Raw genomic sequence first — 26423 nt, forward strand, 5'->3', positions numbered from 1 at the left:
CAGTACACGCCTGAATGTATCGATGAATAAAACTGTAAAGGTAAATTCAAGGCAGTCGTTACGTTCGGCTGTGGATTCAAGTTATGGAACCAGGCCAACCTCCCCAAACATTATTTTGCACAAGACTATTTATAATTAATTTCTCCTCTGCACATCTTTACTTTATTTTCAACATGGTGATAGCATGCAGAATATGAGAAAGAAAGTTAAATCCTTCATGTGCTTTTCCAACATATATTTGAACCACAAATTTCTCCTAAACCAACAAAGCCCTCATAAACAATTAAGAAATGAATGGACATTTTAAGTCTTCCCCAGCAATTTGACCAGAAACAGACTCAACTTTGACAACTGTCAATATGATTTATCACCATCGTACATAAACCTCAACTGTTAATTTACCCATACAATGAAAATGATATTGGAAAAACAGATCCTATTGAGGAAATTTAAAATCCTCACTTCAAAACGAAAACTTTGTTTCTATTTTGAGAACACAAACGCTGTCTGGCGTGTTAGTCTGGCAATTTTTTTCCTAAAACCCAACTAATGTAATGGCTCGTTGGTCTAGGGGTATGATTCTCGCTTTGGGTGCGAGAGGTCCCACGTTCAAATCCCGGACGAGCCCAAGCAATTGGTGTTTTTCTTTTGAAACACGTAGCTTCCAACTGTGTTTAATATAGTCAGCAAAAATCATTTGTAGCAAAACCCTTCAAGTGCTCCACAGAGAAGATGTTGGCATGCCACCATCAATATATATATTTCCTGGTGCTTCTGATATCACCTTTCAAAGCTAACATCTTATATTAATACAAGTTTAGCTTTTACTTAGAATTGTATGAGATAAATCATAAAAAATGTGTTGTTTTCATTATCAACCATTTAAAATCAATGGTTTATCGTAAGTCATTAATGCAAGTCCTAACTGCTCAGATGACGCTTTTAAGAATGCAAAGTCTTTCTTAAGACTGCAAAATCTTTGTTAACAACAAACAAAGGGGAAAAAATATATGTTTTGACATACGGAATTCTATTTTTATTCATACTTAGACATGTGCAAATATGTGTTGGAGAGGGTAGGTTTAAATCAAATTCCTTCCAGTACACGCCTGAATGTATCGATGAATAAAACTGTAAAGGTAAATTCAAGGCAGTCGTTACGTTCGGCTGTGGATTCAAGTTATGGAACCAGGCCTACCTCCCCAAACATTATTTTGCACAAGACTATTTATAATTAATTTCTCCTCTGCACATCTTTACTTTATTTTCAACATGGTGATAGCATGCAGAATATGAGAAAGAAAGTTAAATCCTTCATGTGCTTTTCCAACATATATTTGAACCACAAATTTCTCCTAAACCAACAAAGCCCTCATAAACAATTAAGAAATGAATGGACATTTTAAGTCTTCCCCAGCAATTTGACCAGAAACAGACTCAACTTTGACAACTGTCAATATGATTTATCACCATCGTACATAAACCTAAACTGTTAAATTACCCATACAATGAAAATGATATTGGAAAAACAGATGCTATTGAGGAAATTTAAAATCCTCACTTCAAAACGAAAACTTTGTTTCTATTTTGAGAACACAAACGCTGTCTGGCGCGTTAGTCTGGCAATTTTTTTCCTAAAACCCAACTAATGTAATGGCTCGTTGGTCTAGGGGTATGATTCTCGCTTTGGGTGCGAGAGGTCCCACGTTCAAATCCCGGACGAGCCCAAGCAATTGGTGTTTTTCTTTTGAAACACGTAGCTTCCAACTGTGTTTAATATAGTCAGCAAAAATCATTTGTAGCAAAACCCTTCAAGTGCTCCACAGAGAAGATGTTGGCATGCCACCATCAATATATATATTTCCTGGTGCTTCTGATATCACCTTTCAAAGCTAACATCTTATATTAATACAAGTTTAGCTTTTACTTAGAATTGTATGAGAGAAATCATAAAAAATGTGTTGTTTTCATTATCAACCATTTAAAATCAATGGTTTATCGTAAGTCATTAATGCAAGTCCTAACTGCTCAGATGACGCTTTTAAGAATGCAAAGTCTTTCTTAAGACTGCAAAATCTTTGTTAACAACAAACAAAGGGGAAAAAATATATGTTTTGACATACGGAATTCTATTTTTATTCATACTTAGACATGTGCAAATATGTGTTGGAGAGGGTAGGTTTAAATCAAATTCCTTCCAGTACACGCCTGAATGTATCGATGAATAAAACTGTAAAGGTAAATTCAAGGCAGTCGTTACGTTCGGCTGTGGATTCAAGTTATGGAACCAGGCCTACCTCCCCAAACATTATTTTGCACAAGACTATTTATAATTAATTTCTCCTCTGCACATCTTTACTTTATTTTCAACATGGTGATAGCATGCAGAATATGAGAAAGAAAGTTAAATCCTTCATGTGCTTTTCCAACATATATTTGAACCACAAATTTCTCCTAAACCAACAAAGCCCTCATAAACAATTAAGAAATGAATGGACATTTTAAGTCTTCCCCAGCAATTTGACCAGAAACAGACTCAACTTTGACAACTGTCAATATGATTTATCACCATCGTACATAAACCTAAACTGTTAAATTACCCATACAATGAAAATGATATTGGAAAAACAGATGCTATTGAGGAAATTTAAAATCCTCACTTCAAAACGAAAACTTTGTTTCTATTTTGAGAACACAAACGCTGTCTGGCGCGTTAGTCTGGCAATTTTTTTCCTAAAACCCAACTAATGTAATGGCTCGTTGGTCTAGGGGTATGATTCTCGCTTTGGGTGCGAGAGGTCCCGGGTTCAAATACCGGACGAGCCCAAGCAATTGGTGTTTTTCTTTTGAAACACGTAGCTTCCAACTGTGTTTAATATAGTCAGCAAAAATCATTTGTAGCAAAACCCTTCAAGTGCTCCACAGAGAAGATGTTGGCATGCCACCATCAATATATATATTTCCTGGTGCTTCTGATATCACCTTTCAAAGCTAACATCTTATATTAATACAAGTTTAGCTTTTACTTAGAATTGTATGAGAGAAATCATAAAAAATGTGTTGTTTTCATTATCAACCATTTAAAATCAATGGTTTATCGTAAGTCATTAATGCAAGTCCTAACTGCTCAGATGACGCTTTTAAGAATGCAAAGTCTTTCTTAAGACTGCAAAATCTTTGTTAACAACAAACAAAGGGGGAAAAAATATATGTTTTGACATACGGAATTCTATTTTTATTCATACTTAGACATGTGCAAATATGTGTTGGAGAGGGTAGGTTTGAATCAAATTCCTTCCAGTACACGCCTGAATGTATCGATGAATAAAACTGTAAAGGTAAATTCAAGGCAGTCGTTACGTTCGGCTGTGGATTCAAGTTATGGAACCAGGCCAACCTCCCCAAACATTATTTTGCACAAGACTATTTATAATTAATTTCTCCTCTGCACATCTTTACTTTATTTTCAACATGGTGATAGCATGCAGAATATGAGAAAGAAAGTTAAATCCTTCATGTGCTTTTCCAACATATATTTGAACCACAAATTTCTCCTAAACCAACAAAGCCCTCATAAACAATTAAGAAATGAATGGACATTTTAAGTCTTCCCCAGCAATTTGACCAGAAACAGACTCAACTTTGACAACTGTCAATATGATTTATCACCATCGTACATAAACCTCAACTGTTAATTCACCCATACAATGAAAATGATATTGGAAAAACAGATCCTATTGAGGAATTTTAAAATCCTCACTTCAAAACGAAAACTTTGTTTCTATTTTGAGAACACAAACGCTGTCTGGCGCGTTAGTCTGGCAATTTTTTTCCTAAAACCCAACTAATGTAATGGCTCGTTGGTCTAGGGGTATGATTCTCGCTTTGGGTGCTAGAGGTCTCGGGTTCAAATCCCGGACGAGCCCAAGCAATTGGTGTTTTTCTTTTGAAACACGTAGCTTCCAACTGTGTTTAATATAGTCAGCAAAAATCATTTGTAGCAAAACCCTTCAAGTGCTCCACAGAGAAGATGTTGGCATGCCACCATCAATATATATATTTCCTGGTGCTTCTGATATCACCTTTCAAAGCTAACATCTTATATTAATACAAGTTTAGCTTTTACTTAGAATTGTATGAGAGAAATCATAAAAAATGTGTTGTTTTCATTATCAACCATTTAAAATCAATGGTTTATCGTAAGTCATTAATGCAAGTCCTAACTGCTCAGATGACGCTTTTAAGAATGCAAAGTCTTTCTTAAGACTGCAAAATCTTTGTTAACAACAAACAAAGGGGGAAAAAATATATGTTTTGACATACGGAATTCTATTTTTATTCATACTTAGACATGTGCAAATATGTGTTGGAGAGGGTAGGTTTGAATCAAATTCCTTCCAGTACACGCCTGAATGTATCGATGAATAAAACTGTAAAGGTAAATTCAAGGCAGTCGTTACGTTCGGCTGTGGATTCAAGTTATGGAACCAGGCCTACCTCCCCAAACATTATTTTGCACAAGACTATTTATAATTAATTTCTCCTCTGCACATCTTTACTTTATTTTCAACATGGTGATAGCATGCAGAATATGAGAAAGAAAGTTAAATCCTTCATGTGCTTTTCCAACATATATTTGAACCACAAATTTCTCCTAAACCAACAAAGCCCTCATAAACAATTAAGAAATGAATGGACATTTTAAGTCTTCCCCAGCAATTTGACCAGAAACAGACTCAACTTTGACAACTGTCAATATGATTTATCACCATCGTACATAAACCTCAACTGTTAAATTACCCATACAATGAAAATGATATTGGAAAAACAGATCCTATTGAGGAAATTTAAAATCCTCACTTCAAAACGAAAACTTTGTTTCTATTTTGAGAACACAAACGCTGTCTGGCGCGTTAGTCTGGCAATTTTTTTCCTAAAACCAAACTAATGTAATGGCTCGTTGGTCTAGGGGTATGATTCTCGCTTTGGGTGCGAGAGGTCCCGGGTTCAAATCCCGGACGAGCCCAAGCAATTGGTGTTTTTCTTTTGAAACACGTAGCTTCCAACTGTGTTTAATATAGTCAGCAAAAATCATTTGTAGCAAAACCCTTCAAGTGCTCCACAGAGAAGATGTTGGCATGCCACCATCAATATATATATTTCCTGGTGCTTCTGATATCACCTTTCAAAGCTAACATCTTATATTAATACAAGTTTAGCTTTTACTTAGAATTGTATGAGAGAAATCATAAAAAATGTGTTGTTTTCATTATCAACCATTTAAAATCAATGGTTTATCGTAAGTCATTAATGCAAGTCCTAACTGCTCAGATGACGCTTTTAAGAATGCAAAGTCTTTCTTAAGACTGCAAAATCTTTGTTAACAACAAACAAAGGAGGAAAAAATATATGTTTTGACATACGGAATTCTATTTTTATTCATACTTAGACATGTGCAAATATGTGTTGGAGAGGGTAGGTTTGAATCAAATTCCTTCCAGTACACGCCTGAATGTATCGATGAATAAAACTGTAAAGGTAAATTCAAGGCAGTCGTTACGTTCGGCTGTGGATTCAAGTTATGGAACCAGGCCAACCTCCCCAAACATTATTTTGCACAAGACTATTTATAATTAATTTCTCCTCTGCACATCTTTACTTTATTTTCAACATGGTGATAGCATGCAGAATATGAGAAAGAAAGTTAAATCCTTCATGTGCTTTTCCAACATATATTTGAACCACAAATTTCTCCTAAACCAACAAAGCCCTCATAAACAATTAAGAAATGAATGGACATTTTAAGTCTTCCCCAGCAATTTGACCAGAAACAGACTCAACTTTGACAACTGTCAATATGATTTATCACCATCGTACATAAACCTCAACTGTTAATTCACCCATACAATGAAAATGATATTGGAAAAACAGATCCTATTGAGGAATTTTAAAATCCTCACTTCAAAACGAAAACTTTGTTTCTATTTTGAGAACACAAACGCTGTCTGGCGCGTTAGTCTGGCAATTTTTTTCCTAAAACGCAACTAATGTAATGGCTCGTTGGTCTAGGGGTATGATTCTCGCTTTGGGTGCGAGAGGTCCCGGGTTCAAATCCCCGACGAGCCCAAGCATTTGGTGTTTTTTCTTTTGAAACACGTAGCTTCCAACTGTGTTTAATATAGTCAGCAAAAATCATTTGTAGCAAAACCCTTCAAGTGCTCCACAGAGAAGATGTTGGCATGCCACCATCAATATATATATTTCCTGGTGCTTCTGATATCACCTTTCAAAGCTAACATCTTATATTAATACAAGTTTAGCTTTTACTTAGAATTGTATGAGAGAAATCATAAAAAATGTGTTGTTTTCATTATCAACCATTTAAAATCAATGGTTTATCGTAAGTCATTAATGCAAGTCCTAACTGCTCAGATGACGCTTTTAAGAATGCAAAGTCTTTCTTAAGACTGCAAAATCTTTGTTAACAACAAACAAAGGTGGAAAAAATATATGTTTTGACATACGGAATTCTATTTTTATTCATACTTAGACATGTGCAAATATGTGTTGGAGAGGGTAGGTTTGAATCAAATTCCTTCCAGTACACGCCTGAATGTATCGATGAATAAAACTGTAAAGGTAAATTCAAGGCAGTCGTTACGTTCGGCTGTGGATTCAAGTTATGGAACCAGGCCAACCTCCCCAAACATTATTTTGCACAAGACTATTTATAATTAATTTCTCCTCTGCACATCTTTACTTTATTTTCAACATGGTGATAGCATGCAGAATATGAGAAAGAAAGTTAAATCCTTCATGTGCTTTTCCAACATATATTTGAACCACAAATTTCTCCTAAACCAACAAAGCCCTCATAAACAATTAAGAAATGAATGGACATTTTAAGTCTTCCCTAGCAATTTGACCAGAAACAGACTCAACTTTGACAACTGTCAATATGATTTATCTCCATCGTACATAAACCTCAACTGTTAATTCACCCATACAATGAAAATGATATTGGAAAAACAGATCCTATTGAGGAATTTTAAAATCCTCACTTCAAAACGAAAACTTTGTTTCTATTTTGAGAACACAAACGCTGTCTGGCGCGTTAGTCTGGCAATTTTTTTCCTAAAACCCAACTAATGTAATGGCTCGTTGGTCTAGGGGTATGATTCTCGCTTTGGGTGCTAGAGGTCTCGGGTTCAAATCCCGGACGAGCCCAAGCAATTGGTGTTTTTCTTTTGAAACACGTAGCTTCCAACTGTGTTTAATATAGTCAGCAAAAATCATTTGTAGCAAAACCCTTCAAGTGCTCCACAGAGAAGATGTTGGCATGCCACCATCAATATATATATTTCCTGGTGCTTCTGATATCACCTTTCAAAGCTAACATCTTATATAAATACAAGTTTAGCTTTTACTTAGAATTGTATGAGAGAAATCATAAAAAATGTGTTGTTTTCATTATCAACCATTTAAAATCAATGGTTTATCGTAAGTCATTAATGCAAGTCCTAACTGCTCAGATGACGCTTTTAAGAATGCAAAGTCTTTCTTAAGACTGCAAAATCTTTGTTAACAACAAACAAAGGGGGAAAAAATATATGTTTTGACATACGGAATTCTATTTTTATTCATACTTAGACATGTGCAAATATGTGTTGGAGAGGGTAGGTTTGAATCAAATTCCTTCCAGTACACGCCTGAATGTATCGATGAATAAAACTGTAAAGGTAAATTCAAGGCAGTCGTTACGTTCGGCTGTGGATTCAAGTTATGGAACCAGGCCTACCTCCCCAAACATTATTTTGCACAAGACTATTTATAATTAATTTCTCCTCTGCACATCTTTACTTTATTTTCAACATGGTGATAGCATGCAGAATATGAGAAAGAAAGTTAAATCCTTCATGTGCTTTTCCAACATATATTTGAACCACAAATTTCTCCTAAACCAACAAAGCCCTCATAAACAATTAAGAAATGAATGGACATTTTAAGTCTTCCCCAGCAATTTGACCAGAAACAGACTCAACTTTGACAACTGTCAATATGATTTATCACCATCGTACATAAACCTCAACTGTTAAATTACCCATACAATGAAAATGATATTGGAAAAACAGATCCTATTGAGGAAATTTAAAATCCTCACTTCAAAACGAAAACTTTGTTTCTATTTTGAGAACACAAACGCTGTCTGGCGCGTTAGTCTGGCAATTTTTTTCCTAAAACCAAACTAATGTAATGGCTCGTTGGTCTAGGGGTATGATTCTCGCTTTGGGTGCGAGAGGTCCCGGGTTCAAATCCCGGACGAGCCCAAGCAATTGGTGTTTTTCTTTTGAAACACGTAGCTTCCAACTGTGTTTAATATAGTCAGCAAAAATCATTTGTAGCAAAACCCTTCAAGTGCTCCACAGAGAAGATGTTGGCATGCCACCATCAATATATATATTTCCTGGTGCTTCTGATATCACCTTTCAAAGCTAACATCTTATATTAATACAAGTTTAGCTTTTACTTAGAATTGTATGAGAGAAATCATAAAAAATGTGTTGTTTTCATTATCAACCATTTAAAATCAATGGTTTATCGTAAGTCATTAATGCAAGTCCTAACTGCTCAGATGACGCTTTTAAGAATGCAAAGTCTTTCTTAAGACTGCAAAATCTTTGTTAACAACAAACAAAGGAGGAAAAAATATATGTTTTGACATACGGAATTCTATTTTTATTCATACTTAGACATGTGCAAATATGTGTTCGAGAGGGTAGGTTTGAATCAAATTCCTTCCAGTACACGCCTGAATGTATCGATGAATAAAACTGTAAAGGTAAATTCAAGGCAGTCGTTACGTTCGGCTGTGGATTCAAGTTATGGAACCAGGCCAACCTCCCCAAACATTATTTTGCACAAGACTATTTATAATTAATTTCTCCTCTGCACATCTTTACTTTATTTTCAACATGGTGATAGCATGCAGAATATGAGAAAGAAAGTTAAATCCTTCATGTGCTTTTCCAACATATATTTGAACCACAAATTTCTCCTAAACCAACAAAGCCCTCATAAACAATTAAGAAATGAATGGACATTTTAAGTCTTCCCCAGCAATTTGACCAGAAACAGACTCAACTTTGACAACTGTCAATATGATTTATCACCATCGTACATAAACCTCAACTGTTAATTCACCCATACAATGAAAATGATATTGGAAAAACAGATCCTATTGAGGAATTTTAAAATCCTCACTTCAAAACGAAAACTTTGTTTCTATTTTGAGAACACAAACGCTGTCTGGCGCGTTAGTCTGGCAATTTTTTTCCTAAAACCCAACTAATGTAATGGCTCGTTGGTCTAGGGGTATGATTCTCGCTTTGGGTGCGAGAGGTCCCGGGTTCAAATCCCCGACGAGCCCAAGCATTTGGTGTTTTTTCTTTTGAAACACGTAGCTTCCAACTGTGTTTAATATAGTCAGCAAAAATCATTTGTAGCAAAACCCTTCAAGTGCTCCACAGAGAAGATGTTGGCATGCCACCATCAATATATATATTTCCTGGTGCTTCTGATATCACCTTTCAAAGCTAACATCTTATATTAATACAAGTTTAGCTTTTACTTAGAATTGTATGAGAGAAATCATAAAAAATGTGTTGTTTTCATTATCAACCATTTAAAATCAATGGTTTATCGTAAGTCATTAATGCAAGTCCTAACTGCTCAGATGACGCTTTTAAGAATGCAAAGTCTTTCTTAAGACTGCAAAATCTTTGTTAACAACAAACAAAGGTGGAAAAAATATATGTTTTGACATACGGAATTCTATTTTTATTCATACTTAGACATGTGCAAATATGTGTTGGAGAGGGTAGGTTTGAATCAAATTCCTTCCAGTACACGCCTGAATGTATCGATGAATAAAACTGTAAAGGTAAATTCAAGGCAGTCGTTACGTCCGGCTGTGGATTCAAGTTATGGAACCAGGCCAACCTCCCCAAACATTATTTTGCACAAGACTATTTATAATTAATTTCTCCTCTGCACATCTTTACTTTATTTTCAACATGGTGATAGCATGCAGAATATGAGAAAGAAAGTTAAATCCTTCATGTGCTTTTCCAACATATATTTGAACCACAAATTTCTCCTAAACCAACAAAGCCCTCATAAACAATTAAGAAATGAATGGACATTTTAAGTCTTCCCTAGCAATTTGACCAGAAACAGACTCAACTTTGACAACTGTCAATATGATTTATCACCATCGTACATAAACCTCAACTGTTAATTCACCCATACAATGAAAATGATATTGGAAAAACAGATCCTATTGAGGAATTTTAAAATCCTCACTTCAAAACGAAAACTTTGTTTCTATTTTGAGAACACAAACGCTGTCTGGCGCGTTAGTCTGGCAATTTTTTTCCTAAAACCCAACTAATGTAATGGCTCGTTGGTCTAGGGGTATGATTCTCGCTTTGGGTGCTAGAGGTCTCGGGTTCAAATCCCGGACGAGCCCAAGCAATTGGTGTTTTTCTTTTGAAACACGTAGCTTCCAACTGTGTTTAATATAGTCAGCAAAAATCATTTGTAGCAAAACCCTTCAAGTGCTCCACAGAGAAGATGTTGGCATGCCACCATCAATATATATATTTCCTGGTGCTTCTGATATCACCTTTCAAAGCTAACATCTTATATTAATACAAGTTTAGCTTTTACTTAGAATTGTATGAGAGAAATCATAAAAAATGTGTTGTTTTCATTATCAACCATTTAAAATCAATGGTTTATCGTAAGTCATTAATGCAAGTCCTAACTGCTCAGATGACGCTTTTAAGAATGCAAAGTCTTTCTTAAGACTGCAAAATCTTTGTTAACAACAAACAAAGGGGGAAAAAATATATGTTTTGACATACGGAATTCTATTTTTATTCATACTTAGACATGTGCAAATATGTGTTGGAGAGGGTAGGTTTGAATCAAATTCCTTCCAGTACACGCCTGAATGTATCGATGAATAAAACTGTAAAGGTAAATTCAAGGCAGTCGTTACGTTCGGCTGTGGATTCAAGTTATGGAACCAGGCCTACCTCCCCAAACATTATTTTGCACAAGACTATTTATAATTAATTTCTCCTCTGCACATCTTTACTTTATTTTCAACATGGTGATAGCATGCAGAATATGAGAAAGAAAGTTAAATCCTTCATGTGCTTTTCCAACATATATTTGAACCACAAATTTCTCCTAAACCAACAAAGCCCTCATAAACAATTAAGAAATGAATGGACATTTTAAGTCTTCCCCAGCAATTTGACCAGAAACAGACTCAACTTTGACAACTGTCAATATGATTTATCACCATCGTACATAAACCTCAACTGTTAAATTACCCATACAATGAAAATGATATTGGAAAAACAGATCCTATTGAGGAAATTTAAAATCCTCACTTCAAAACGAAAACTTTGTTTCTATTTTGAGAACACAAACGCTGTCTGGCGCGTTAGTCTGGCAATTTTTTTCCTAAAACCAAACTAACGTAATGGCTCGTTGGTCTAGGGGTATGATTCTCGCTTTGGGTGCGAGAGGTCCCGGGTTCAAATCCCGGACGAGCCCAAGCAATTGGTGTTTTTCTTTTGAAACACGTAGCTTCCAACTGTGTTTAATATAGTCAGCAAAAATCATTTGTAGCAAAACCCTTCAAGTGCTCCACAGAGAAGATGTTGGCATGCCACCATCAATATATATATTTCCTGGTGCTTCTGATATCACCTTTCAAAGCTAACATCTTATATTAATACAAGTTTAGCTTTTACTTAGAATTGTATGAGAGAAATCATAAAAAATGTGTTGTTTTCATTATCAACCATTTAAAATCAATGGTTTATCGTAAGTCATTAATGCAAGTCCTAACTGCTCAGATGACGCTTTTAAGAATGCAAAGTCTTTCTTAAGACTGCAAAATCTTTGTTAACAACAAACAAAGGTGGAAAAAATATATGTTTTGACATACGGAATTCTATTTTTATTCATACTTAGACATGTGCAAATATGTGTTGGAGAGGGTAGGTTTGAATCAAATTCCTTCCAGTACACGCCTGAATGTATCGATGAATAAAACTGTAAAGGTAAATTCAAGGCAGTCGTTACGTCCGGCTGTGGATTCAAGTTATGGAACCAGGCCAACCTCCCCAAACATTATTTTGCACAAGACTATTTATAATTAATTTCTCCTCTGCACATCTTTACTTTATTTTCAACATGGTGATAGCATGCAGAATATGAGAAAGAAAGTTAAATCCTTCATGTGCTTTTCCAACATATATTTGAACCACAAATTTCTCCTAAACCAACAAAGCCCTCATAAACAATTAAGAAATGAATGGACATTTTAAGTCTTCCCTAGCAATTTGACCAGAAACAGACTCAACTTTGACAACTGTCAATATGATTTATCACCATCGTACATAAACCTCAACTGTTAATTCACCCATACAATGAAAATGATATTGGAAAAACAGATCCTATTGAGGAATTTTAAAATCCTCACTTCAAAACGAAAACTTTGTTTCTATTTTGAGAACACAAACGCTGTCTGGCGCGTTAGTCTGGCAATTTTTTTCCTAAAACCCAACTAATGTAATGGCTCGTTGGTCTAGGGGTATGATTCTCGCTTTGGGTGCTAGAGGTCTCGGGTTCAAATCCCGGACGAGCCCAAGCAATTGGTGTTTTTCTTTTGAAACACGTAGCTTCCAACTGTGTTTAATATAGTCAGCAAAAATCATTTGTAGCAAAACCCTTCAAGTGCTCCACAGAGAAGATGTTGGCATGCCACCATCAATATATATATTTCCTGGTGCTTCTGATATCACCTTTCAAAGCTAACATCTTATATTAATACAAGTTTAGCTTTTACTTAGAATTGTATGAGAGAAATCATAAAAAATGTGTTGTTTTCATTATCAACCATTTAAAATCAATGGTTTATCGTAAGTCATTAATGCAAGTCCTAACTGCTCAGATGACGCTTTTAAGAATGCAAAGTCTTTCTTAAGACTGCAAAATCTTTGTTAACAACAAACAAAGGGGGAAAAAATATATGTTTTGACATACGGAATTCTATTTTTATTCATACTTAGACATGTGCAAATATGTGTTGGAGAGGGTAGGTTTGAATCAAATTCCTTCCAGTACACGCCTGAATGTATCGATGAATAAAACTGTAAAGGTAAATTCAAGGCAGTCGTTACGTTCGGCTGTGGATTCAAGTTATGGAACCAGGCCTACCTCCCCAAACATTATTTTGCACAAGACTATTTATAATTAATTTCTCCTCTGCACATCTTTACTTTATTTTCAACATGGTGATAGCATGCAGAATATGAGAAAGAAAGTTAAATCCTTCATGTGCTTTTCCAACATATATTTGAACCACAAATTTCTCCTAAACCAACAAAGCCCTCATAAACAATTAAGAAATGAATGGACATTTTAAGTCTTCCCCAGCAATTTGACCAGAAACAGACTCAACTTTGACAACTGTCAATATGATTTATCACCATCGTACATAAACCTCAACTGTTAAATTACCCATACAATGAAAATGATATTGGAAAAACAGATCCTATTGAGGAAATTTAAAATCCTCACTTCAAAACGAAAACTTTGTTTCTATTTTGAGAACACAAACGCTGTCTGGCGCGTTAGTCTGGCAATTTTTTTCCTAAAACCAAACTAGCGTAATGGCTCGTTGGTCTAGGGGTATGATTCTCGCTTTGGGTGCGAGAGGTCCCGGGTTCAAATCCCGGACGAGCCCAAGCAATTGGTGTTTTTCTTTTGAAACACGTAGCTTCCAACTGTGTTTAATATAGTCAGCAAAAATCATTTGTAGCAAAACCCTTCAAGTGCTCCACAGAGAAGATGTTGGCATGGCACCATCAATATATATATTTCCTGGTGCTTCTGATATCACCTTTCAAAGCTAACATCTTATATTAATACAAGTTTAGCTTTTACTTAGAATTGTATGAGAGAAATCATAAAAAAATGTGTTGTTTTCATTATCAACCATTTAAAATCAATGGTTTATCGTAAGTCATTAATGCAAGTCCTAACTGCTCAGATGACGCTTTTAAGAATGCAAAGTCTTTCTTAAGACTGCAAAATCTTTTTTAACAACAAACAAAGGAGGAAAAAATATATGTTTTGACATACGGAATTCTATTTTTATTCATACTTAGACATGTGCAAATATGTGTTGGAGAGGGTAGGTTTGAATCAAATTCCTTCCAGTACACGCCTGAATGTATCGATGAATAAAACTGTAAAGGTAAATTCAAGGCAGTCGTTACGTTCGGCTGTGGATTCAAGTTATGGAACCAGGCCAACCTCCCCAAACATTATTTTGCACAAGACTATTTATAATTAATTTCTCCTCTGCACATCTTTACTTTATTTTCAACATGGTGATAGCATGCAGAATATGAGAAAGAAAGTTAAATCCTTCATGTGCTTTTCCAACATATATTTGAACCACAAATTTCTCCTAAACCAACAAAGCCCTCATAAACAATTAAGAAATGAATGGACATTTTAAGTCTTCCCCAGCAATTTGACCAGAAACAGACTCAACTTTGACAACTGTCAATATGATTTATCACCATCGTACATAAACCTCAACTGTTAATTCACCCATACAATGAAAATGATATTGGAAAAACAGATCCTATTGAGGAATTTTAAAATCCTCACTTCAAAACGAAAACTTTGTTTCTATTTTGAGAACACAAATGCTGTCTGGCGCGTTAGTCTGGCAATTTTTTTCCTAAAACCCAACTAATGTAATGGCTCGTTGGTCTAGGGGTATGATTCTCGCTTTGGGTGCGAGAGGTCCCGGGTTCAAATCCCCGACGAGCCCAAGCATTTGGTGTTTTTTCTTTTGAAACACGTAGCTTCCAACTGTGTTTAATATAGTCAGCAAAAATCATTTGTAGCAAAACCCTTCAAGTGCTCCACAGAGAAGATGTTGGCATGCCACCATCAATATATATATTTCCTGGTGCTTCTGATATCACCTTTCAAAGCTAACATCTTATATTAATACAAGTTTAGCTTTTACTTAGAATTGTATGAGAGAAATCATAAAAAATGTGTTGTTTTCATTATCAACCATTTAAAATCAATGGTTTATCGTAAGTCATTAATGCAAGTCCTAACTGCTCAGATGACGCTTTTAAGACTGCAAAGTCTTTCTTAAGACTGCAAAATCTTTGTTAACAACAAACAAAGGTGGAAAAAATATATGTTTTGACATACGGAATTCTATTTTTATTCATACTTAGACATGTGCAAATATGTGTTGGAGAGGGTAGGTTTGAATCAAATTCCTTCCAGTACACGCCTGAATGTATCGATGAATAAAACTGTAAAGGTAAATTCAAGGCAGTCGTTACGTTCGGCTGTGGATTCAAGTTATGGAACCAGGCCAACCTCCCCAAACATTATTTTGCACAAGACTATTTATAATTAATTTCTCCTCTGCACATCTTTACTTTATTTTCAACATGGTGATAGCATGCAGAATATGAGAAAGAAAGTTAAATCCTTCATGTGCTTTTCCAACATATATTTGAACCACAAATTTCTCCTAAACCAACAAAGCCCTCATAAACAATTAAGAAATGAATGGACATTTTAAGTCTTCCCCAGCAATTTGACCAGAAACAGACTCAACTTTGACAACTGTCAATATGATTTATCACCATCGTACATAAACCTCAACTGTTAAATTACCCATACAATGAAAATGATATTGGAAAAACAGATCCTATTGAGGAAATTTAAAATCCTCACTTCAAAACGAAAACTTTGTTTCTATTTTGAGAACACAAACGCTGTCTGGCGCGTTAGTCTGGCAATTTTTTTCCTAAAACCAAACTAATGTAATGGCTCGTTGGTCTAGGGGTATGATTCTCGCTTTGGGTGCGAGAGGTCCCGGGTTCAAATCCCGGACGAGCCCAAGCAATTGGTGTTTTTCTTTTGAAACACGTAGCTTCCAACTGTGTTTAATATAGTCAGCAAAAATCATTTGTAGCAAAACCCTTCAAGTGCTCCACAGAGAAGATGTTGGCATGCCACCATCAATATATATATTTCCTGGTGCTTCTGATATCACCTTTCAAAGCTAACATCTTATATTAATACAAGTTTAGCTTTTACTTAGAATTGTATGAGAGAAATCATAAAAAATGTGTTGTTTTCATTATCAACCATTTAAAATCAATGGTTTATCGTAAGTCATTAATGCAAGTCCTAACTGCTCAGATGACGCTTTTAAGAATGCAAAGTCTTTCTTAAGACTGCAAAATCTTTGTTAACAACAAACAAAGGAGGAAAAAATATATGTTTTGACATACGGAATTCTATTTTTATTCATACTTAGACATGTGCAAATATGTGTTCGAGAGGGTAGGTTTGAATCAAATTCCTTCCAGTACACGCCTGAATGTATCGATGAATAAAACTGTAAAGGTAAATTCAAGGCAGTCGTTACGTTCGGCTGTGGATTCAAGTTATGGAACCAGGCCAACCTCCCCAAACATTATTTTGCACAAGACTATTTATAATTAATTTCTCCTCTGCACATCTTTACTTTATTTTCAACATGGTGATAGCATGCAGAATATGAGAAAGAAAGTTAAATCCTTCATGTGCTTTTCCAACATATATTTGAACCACAAATTTCTCCTAAACCAACAAAGCCCTCATAAACAATTAAGAAATGAATGGACATTTTAAGTCTTCCCCAGCAATTTGACCAGAAACAGACTCAACTTTGACAACTGTCAATATGATTTATCACCATCGTACATAAACCTCAACTGTTAATTCACCCATACAATGAAAATGATATTGGAAAAACAGATCCTATTGAGGAATTTTAAAATCCTCACTTCAAAACGAAAACTTTGTTTCTATTTTGAGAACACAAACGCTGTCTGGCGCGTTAGTCTGGCAATTTTTTTCCTAAAACCCAACTAATGTAATGGCTCGTTGGTCTAGGGGTATGATTCTCGCTTTGGGTGCTAGAGGTCTCGGGTTCAAATCCCGGACGAGCCCAAGCAATTGGTGTTTTTCTTTTGAAACACGTAGCTTCCAACTGTGTTTAATATAGTCAGCAAAAATCATTTGTAGCAAAACCCTTCAAGTGCTCCACAGAGAAGATGTTGGCATGCCACCATCAATATATATATTTCCTGGTGCTTCTGATATCACCTTTCAAAGCTAACATCTTATATTAATACAAGTTTAGCTTTTACTTAGAATTGTATGAGAGAAATCATAAAAAATGTGTTGTTTTCATTATCAACCATTTAAAATCAATGGTTTATCGTAAGTCATTAATGCAAGTCCTAACTGCTCAGATGACGCTTTTAAGACTGCAAAGTCTTTCTTAAGACTGCAAAATCTTTGTTAACAACAAACAAAGGGGAAAAATATATATGTTTTGACATACGGAATTCTATTTTTATTCATACTTAGACATGTGCAAATATGTGTTGGAGAGGGTAGGTTTGAATCAAATTCCTTCCAGTAAACGCCTGAATGTATCGATGAATAAAACTGTAAAGGTAAATTCAAGGCAGTCATTACGTTCGGCTGTGGATTCAAGTTATGGAACCAGGCCAACCTCCCCAAACATTATTTTGCACAAGACTATTTATAATTAATTTCTCCTCTGCACATCTTTACTTTATTTTCAACATGGTGATAGCATGCAGAATATGAGAAAGAAAGTTAAATCCTTCATGTGCTTTTCCAACATATATTTGAACCACATATTTCTCCTAAACCAACAAAGCCCTCATAAACAATTAAGAAATGAATGGACATTTTAAGTCTCTCCCAGCAATTTGACCAGAAACAGACTCAACTTTGACAACTGTCAATATGATTTATCACCATCGTACATAAACCTCAACTGTTAATTTACCCATACAATGAAAATGATATTGGAAAAACAGATCCTATTGAGGAAATTTAAAATCCTCACTTCAAAACGAAAACTTTGTTTCTATTTTGAGAACACAAACGCTGTCTGGCGCGTTAGTCTGGCAATTTTTTTCCTAAAACCCAACTAATGTAATGGCTCGTTGGTCTAGGGGTATGATTCTCGCTTTGAAACACGTAGCTTCCAACTGTGTTTAATATAGTCAGCAAAAATAATTTGTAGCAAAACCCTTCAAGTGCTCCACAGAGAAGATGTTGGCATGCCACCATCAATATATATATTTCCTGGTGCTTCTGATATCACCTTTCAAAGCTAACATCTTATATTAATACAATTTTAGCTTTTACTTAGAATTTTATGAGAGAAATCATAAAAAATGTGTTGTTTTTATTATCAACCATTTAAAATCAATGGTTTATTGTAAGTCATTAATGCAAGTCCTAACTGCTCAGATGACGCTTTTAAGACTGCAAAGTCTTTCTTAAGACTGCAAAATCTTTGTTAACAACAAACAAAGGGGAAAAAAATATATGTTTTGACATACGGAATTCTATTTTTATTCATACTTAGACATGTGCAAATATGTGTTGGAGAGGGTAGGTTTGAATCAAATTCCTTCCAGTACACGCCTGAATGTATCGATGAATAAAACTGTAAAGGTAAATTCAAGGCAGTCGTTACGCTCGGCTGTGGATTCAAGTTATGGAACCAGGCCAACCTCCCCAAACATTATTTTGCACAAGACTATTTATAATTAATTTCTCCTCTGCACATCTTTACTTTATTTTCAACATGGTGATAGCATGCAGAATATGAGAAAGAAAGTTAAATCCTTCATGTGCTTTTCCAACATATATTTGAACCACAAATTTCTCCTAAACCAACAAAGCCCTCATAAACAATTAAGAAATGAATGGACATTTTAAGTCTTCCCCAGCAATTTGACCAGAAACAGACTCAACTTTGACAACTGTCAATATGATTTATCACCATCGTACATAAACCTCAACTGTTAATTTACCCATACAATAAAAATGATATTGGAAAAACAGATCCTATTGAGGAAATTTAAAATCCTCACTTCAAATGAAAACTTTGTTTCTATTTTGAGAACACAAACGCTGTCTGGCGCGTTAGTCTGGCAATTTTTTTCCTAAAACCCAACTAATGTAATGGCTCGTTGGTCTAGGGGTATGATTCTCGCTTTGGGTGCGAGAGGTCCCGGGTTCAAATCCTGGACGAGCCCAAGCAATTGGTGTTTTTCTTTTGAAACACGTAGCTTCCAATTGTGTTTAATATAGTCAGCAAAAATCATTTGTAGCAAAACCCTTCAAGTGCTCCACAGAGAAGATGTTGGCATGCCACCATCAATATATATATTTCCTGGTGCTTCTGATATCACCTTTCAAAGCTAACATCTTATATTAATACAAGTTTAGCTTTTACTTAGAATTGTATGAGAGAAATCATAAAAAATGTGTTGTTTTCATTATCAACCATTTAAAATCAATGGTTTATCGTAAGTCATTAATGCAAGTCCTAACTGCTCAGATGACGCTTTTAAGAATGCAAAGTCTTTCTTAAGACTGCAAAATCTTTTTTAACAACAAACAAAGGAGGAAAAAATATATGTTTTGACATACGGAATTCTATTTTTATTCATACTTAGACATGTGCAAATATGTGTTGGAGAGGGTAGGTTTGAATCAAATTCCTTCCAGTACACGCCTGAATGTATCGATGAATAAAACTGTAAAGGTAAATTCAAGGCAGTCGTTACGTTCGGCTGTGGATTCAAGTTATGGAACCAGGCCAACCTCCCCAAACATTATTTTGCACAAGACTATTTATAATTAATTTCTCCTCTGCACATCTTTACTTTATTTTCAACATGGTGATAGCATGCAGAATATGAGAAAGAAAGTTAAATCCTTCATGTGCTTTTCCAACATATATTTGAACCACAAATTTCTCCTAAACCAACAAAGCCCTCATAAACAATTAAGAAATGAATGGACATTTTAAGTCTTCCCCAGCAATTTGACCAGAAACAGACTCAACTTTGACAACTGTCAATATGATTTATCACCATCGTACATAAACCTCAACTGTTAATTCACCCATACAATGAAAATGATATTGGAAAAACAGATCCTATTGAGGAATTTTAAAATCCTCACTTCAAAACGAAAACTTTGTTTCTATTTTGAGAACACAAACGCTGTCTGGCGCGTTAGTCTGGCAATTTTTTTCCTAAAACCCAACTAATGTAATGGCTCGTTGGTCTAGGGGTATGATTCTCGCTTTGGGTGCGAGAGGTCCCGGGTTCAAATCCCCGACGAGCCCAAGCATTTGGTGTTTTTTCTTTTGAAACACGTAGCTTCCAACTGTGTTTAATATAGTCAGCAAAAATCATTTGTAGCAAAACCCTTCAAGTGCTCCACAGAGAAGATGTTGGCATGCCACCATCAATATATATATTTCCTGGTGCTTCTGATATCACCTTTCAAAGCTAACATCTTATATTAATACAAGTTTAGCTTTTACTTAGAATTGTATGAGAGAAATCATAAAAAATGTGTTGTTTTCATTATCAACCATTTAAAATCAATGGTTTATCGTAAGTCATTAATGCAAGTCCTAACTGCTCAGATGACGCTTTTAAGACTGCAAAGTCTTTCTTAAGACTGCAAAATCTTTGTTAACAACAAACAAAGGTGGAAAAAATATATGTTTTGACATACGGAATTCTATTTTTATTCATACTTAGACATGTGCAAATATGTGTTGGAGAGGGTAGGTTTGAATCAAATTCCTTCCAGTACACGCCTGAATGTATCGATGAATAAAACTGTAAAGGTAAATTCAAGGCAGTCGTTACGTTCGGCTGTGGATTCAAGTTATGGAACCAGGCCAACCTCCCCAAACATTATTTTGCACAAGACTATTTATAATTAATTTCTCCTCTGCACATCTTTACTTTATTTTCAACATGGTGATAGCATGCAGAATATGAGAAAGAAAGTTAAATCCTTCATGTGCTTTTCCAACATATATTTGAACCACAAATTTCTCCTAAACCAACAAAGCCCTCATAAACAATTAAGAAATGAATGGACATTTTAAGTCTTCCCCAGCAATTTGACCAGAAACAGACTCAACTTTGACAACTGTCAATATGATTTATCACCATCGTACATAAACCTCAACTGTTAATTCACCCATACAATGAAAATGATATTGGAAAAACAGATCCTATTGAGGAATTTTAAAATCCTCACTTCAAAACGAAAACTTTGTTTCTATTTTGAGAACACAAACGCTGTCTGGCGCGTTAGTCTGGCAATTTTTTTCCTAAAACCCAACTAATGTAATGGCTCGTTGGTCTAGGGGTATGATTCTCGCTTTGGGTGCTAGAGGTCTCGGGTTCAAATCCCGGACGAGCCCAAGCAATTGGTGTTTTTCTTTTGAAACACGTAGCTTCCAACTGTGTTTAATATAGTCAGCAAAAATCATTTGTAGCAAAACCCTTCAAGTGCTCCACAGAGAAGATGTTGGCATGCCACCATCAATATATATATTTCCTGGTGCTTCTGATATCACCTTTCAAAGCTAACATCTTATATTAATACAAGTTTAGCTTTTACTTAGAATTGTATGAGAGAAATCATAAAAAATGTGTTGTTTTCATTATCAACCATTTAAAATCAATGGTTTATCGTAAGTCATTAATGCAAGTCCTAACTGCTCAGATGACGCTTTTAAGAATGCAAAGTCTTTCTTAAGACTGCAAAATCTTTGTTAACAACAAACAAAGGGGGAAAAAATATATGTTTTGACATACGGAATTCTATTTTTATTCATACTTAGACATGTGCAAATATGTGTTGGAGAGGGTAGGTTTGAATCAAATTCCTTCCAGTACACGCCTGAATGTATCGATGAATAAAACTGTAAAGGTAAATTCAAGGCAGTCGTTACGTTCGGCTGTGGATTCAAGTTATGGAACCAGGCCTACCTCCCCAAACATTATTTTGCACAAGACTATTTATAATTAATTTCTCCTCTGCACATCTTTACTTTATTTTCAACATGGTGATAGCATGCAGAATATGAGAAAGAAAGTTAAATCCTTCATGTGCTTTTCCAACATATATTTGAACCACAAATTTCTCCTAAACCAACAAAGCCCTCATAAACAATTAAGAAATGAATGGACATTTTAAGTCTTCCCCAGCAATTTGACCAGAAACAGACTCAACTTTGACAACTGTCAATATGATTTATCACCATCGTACATAAACCTCAACTGTTAAATTACCCATACAATGAAAATGATATTGGAAAAACAGATCCTATTGAGGAAATTTAAAATCCTCACTTCAAAACGAAAACTTTGTTTCTATTTTGAGAACACAAACGCTGTCTGGCGCGTTAGTCTGGCAATTTTTTTCCTAAAACCCAACTAATGTAATGGCTCGTTGGTCTAGGGGTATGATTCTCGCTTTGGGTGCGAGAGGTCCCGGGTTCAAATCCCGGACGAGCCCAAGCAATTGGTGTTTTTCTTTTGAAACACGTAGCTTCCAACTGTGTTTAATATAGTCAGCAAAAATCATTTGTAGCAAAACCCTTCAAGTGCTCCACAGAGAAGATGTTGGCATGCCACCATCAATATATATATTTCCTGGTGCTTCTGATATCACCTTTCAAAGCTAACATCTTATATTTATACAAGTTTAGCTTTTACTTAGAATTGTATGAGAGAAATCATAAAAAATGTGTTGTTTTCATTATCAACCATTTAAAATCAATGGTTTATCGTAAGTCATTAATGCAAGTCCTAACTGCTCAGATGACGCTTTTAAGACTGCAAAGTCTTTCTTAAGACTGCAAAATCTTTGTTAACAACAAACAAAGGGGAAAAATATATATGTTTTGACATACGGAATTCTATTTTTATTCATACTTAGACATGTGCAAATATGTGTTGGAGAGGGTAGGTTTGAATCAAATTCCTTCCAGTACACGCCTGAATGTATCGATGAATAAAACTGTAAAGGTAAATTCAAGGCAGTCGTTACGTTCGGCTGTGGATTCAAGTTATGGAACCAGGCCAACCTCCCCAAACATTATTTTGCACAAGACTATTTATAATTAATTTCTCCTCTGCACATCTTTACTTTATTTTCAACATGGTGATAGCATGCAGAATATGAGAAAGAAAGTTAAATCCTTCATGTGCTTTTCCAACATATATTTGAACCACAAATTTCTCCTAAACCAACAAAGCCCTCATAAACAATTAAGAAATGAATGGACATTTTAAGTCTTCCCCAGCAATTTGACCAGAAACAGACTCAACTTTGACAACTGTCAATATGATTTATCACCATCGTACATAAACCTCAACTGTTAATTTACCCATACAATAAAAATGATATTGGAAAAACAGATCCTATTGAGGAAATTTAAAATCCTCACTTCAAATGAAAACTTTGCTTCTATTTTGAGAACACAAACGCTGTCTGGCGCGTTAGTCTGGCAATTTTTTTCCTAAAACCCAACTAATGTAATGGCTCGTTGGTCTAGGGGTATGATTCTCGCTTTGGGTGCGAGAGGTCTCGGGTTCAAATCCCGGACGAGCCCAAGCAATTGGTGTTTTTCTTTTGAAACACGTAGCTTCCAACTGTGTTTAATATAGTCAGCAAAAATCATTTGTAGCAAAACCCTTCAAGTGCTCCACAGAGAAGATGTTGGCATGCCACCATCAATATATATATTTCCTGGTGCTTCTGATATCACCTTTCAAAGCTAACATCTTATATTTATTCAAGTTGAACTTTTACTTAGAATTGTATGAGAGAAATCATAAAAAATGTGTTGTTTTCATTATCAACCATTTAAAATCAATGGTTTATCATGTCATTAATGCAAGTCCTAACTGCTCAGATGACGCTTTTAAGACTGCAAAGTCTTTCTTAAGACTGCAAAATCTTTGTTAACAACAAACAAAGGGGAAAAATATATATGTTTTGACATACGGAATTCTATTTTTATTCATACTTAGACATGTGCAAATATGTGTTGGAGAGGGTAGGTTTGAATCAAATTCCTTCCAGTAAACGCCTGAATGTATCGATGAATAAAACTGTAAAGGTAAATTCAAGGCAGTCATTACGTTCGGCTGTGGATTCAAGTTATGGAACCAGGCCAACCTCCCCAAACATTATTTTGCACAAGACTATTTATAATTAATTTCTCCTCTGCACATCTTTACTTTATTTTCAACATGGTGATAGCATGCAGAATATGAGAAAGAAAGTTAAATCCTTCATGTGCTTTTCCAACATATATTTGAACCACATATTTCTCCTAAACCAACAAAGCCCTCATAAACAATTAAGAAATGAATGGACATTTTAAGTCTCTCCCAGCAATTTGACCAGAAACAGACTCAACTTTGACAACTGTCAATATGATTTATCACCATCGTACATAAACCTCAACTGTTAATTTACCCATACAATGAAAATGATATTGGAAAAACAGATCCTATTGAGGAAATTTAAAATCCTCACTTCAAAACGAAAACTTTGTTTCTATTTTGAGAACACAAACGCTGTCTGGCGCGTTAGTCTGGCAATTTTTTTCCTAAAACCCAACTAATGAAATGGCTCGTTGGTCTAGGGGTATGATTCTCGCTTTGAAACACGTAGCTTCCAACTGTGTTTAATATAGTCAGCAAAAATAATTTGTAGCAAAACCCTTCAAGTGCTCCACAGAGAAGATGTTGGCATGCCACCATCAATATATATATTTCCTGGTGCTTCTGATATCACCTTTCAAAGCTAACATCTTATATTAATACAATTTTAGCTTTTACTTAGAATTTTATGAGAGAAATCATAAAAAATGTGTTGTTTTTATTATCAACCATTTAAAATCAATGGTTTATTGTAAGTCATTAATGCAAGTCCTAACTGCTCAGATGACGCTTTTAAGACTGCAAAGTCTTTCTTAAGACTGCAAAATCTTTGTTAACAACAAACAAAGGGGAAAAAAATATATGTTTTGACATACGGAATTCTATTTTTATTCATACTTAGACATGTGCAAATATGTGTTGGAGAGGGTAGGTTTGAATCAAATTCCTTCCAGTACACGCCTGAATGTATCGATGAATAAAACTGTAAAGGTAAATTCAAGGCAGTCGTTACGCTCGGCTGTGGATTCAAGTTATGGAACCAGGCCAACCTCCCCAAACATTATTTTGCACAAGACTATTTATAATTAATTTCTCCTCTGCACATCTTTACTTTATTTTCAACATGGTGATAGCATGCAGAATATGAGAAAGAAAGTTAAATCCTTCATGTGCTTTTCCAACATATATTTGAACCACAAATTTCTCCTAAACCAACAAAGCCCTCATAAACAATTAAGAAATGAATGGACATTTTAAGTCTTCCCCAGCAATTTGACCAGAAACAGACTCAACTTTGACAACTGTCAATATGATTTATCACCATCGTACATAAACCTCAACTGTTAATTTACCCATACAATAAAAATGATATTGGAAAAACAGATCCTATTGAGGAAATTTAAAATCCTCACTTCAAATGAAAACTTTGTTTCTATTTTGAGAACACAAACGCTGTCTGGCGCGTTAGTCTGGCAATTTTTTTCCTAAAACCCAACTAATGTAATGGCTCGTTGGTCTAGGGGTATGATTCTCGCTTTGAAACACGTAGCTTCCAACTGTGTTTAATATAGTCAGCAAAAATAATTTGTAGCAAAACCCTTCAAGTGCTCCACAGAGAAGATGTTGGCATGCCACCATCAATATATATATTTCCTGGTGCTTCTGATATCACCTTTTAAAGCTAACATCTTATATTAATACAAGTTTAGCTTTTACTTAGAATTTTATGAGAGAAATCATAAAAAATGTGTTGTTTTTATTATCAACCATTTAAAATCAATGGTTTATTGTATGTCATTAGTGCAAGTCCTAACTGCTCAGATGACGCTTTTAAGACTGCAAAGTCTTTCTTAAGACTGCAAAATCTTTGTTAACAACAAACAAAGGGGAAAAAAATATATGTTTTGACATACGGAATTCTATTTTTATTCATACTTAGACATGTGCAAATATGTGTTGGAGAGGGTAGGTTTGAATCAAATTCCTTCCAGTACACGCCTGAATGTATCGATGAATAAAACTGTAAAGGTAAATTCAAGGCAGTCGTTACGTTCGGCTGTGGATTCAAGTTATGGAACCAGGCCAACCTCCCCAAACATTATTTTGCACAAGACTATTTATAATTAATTTCTCCTCTGCACATCTTTACTTTATTTTCAACATGGTGATAGCATGCAGAATATGAGAAAGAAAGTT

General features: G+C 35.1%; 6 non-coding genes across 6 annotated transcripts; all 6 read left to right on the top strand.

Annotated features, from left to right (window-relative positions):
- The first annotated feature begins 4954 nt into the window (after window positions 1-4954).
- On the top strand, window positions 4955-5026 carry TRNAP-UGG (transfer RNA proline (anticodon UGG)). Its single transcript has one exon. It is a non-coding gene; the product is annotated as a tRNA-Pro (tRNA).
- A 3229-nt stretch (window positions 5027-8255) lies between these two features.
- Window positions 8256-8327, top strand: TRNAP-UGG (transfer RNA proline (anticodon UGG)). The gene has a single exon. It is a non-coding gene; the product is annotated as a tRNA-Pro (tRNA).
- Window positions 8328-11556: 3229 nt separating this feature from the next.
- TRNAP-UGG (transfer RNA proline (anticodon UGG)) lies at window positions 11557-11628 on the top strand. Its single transcript has one exon. It is a non-coding gene; the product is annotated as a tRNA-Pro (tRNA).
- A 2128-nt stretch (window positions 11629-13756) lies between these two features.
- Window positions 13757-13828, top strand: TRNAP-UGG (transfer RNA proline (anticodon UGG)). The gene has a single exon. It is a non-coding gene; the product is annotated as a tRNA-Pro (tRNA).
- A 2130-nt stretch (window positions 13829-15958) lies between these two features.
- On the top strand, window positions 15959-16030 carry TRNAP-UGG (transfer RNA proline (anticodon UGG)). The gene has a single exon. It is a non-coding gene; the product is annotated as a tRNA-Pro (tRNA).
- A 6467-nt stretch (window positions 16031-22497) lies between these two features.
- On the top strand, window positions 22498-22569 carry TRNAP-UGG (transfer RNA proline (anticodon UGG)). The gene has a single exon. It is a non-coding gene; the product is annotated as a tRNA-Pro (tRNA).
- Window positions 22570-26423: the final 3854 nt, after the last annotated feature.

This window comes from Pelobates fuscus, chromosome 6 (assembly GCF_036172605.1).
Source record: "Pelobates fuscus isolate aPelFus1 chromosome 6, aPelFus1.pri, whole genome shotgun sequence".
NCBI lineage: Eukaryota > Metazoa > Chordata > Amphibia > Anura > Pelobatidae > Pelobates > Pelobates fuscus.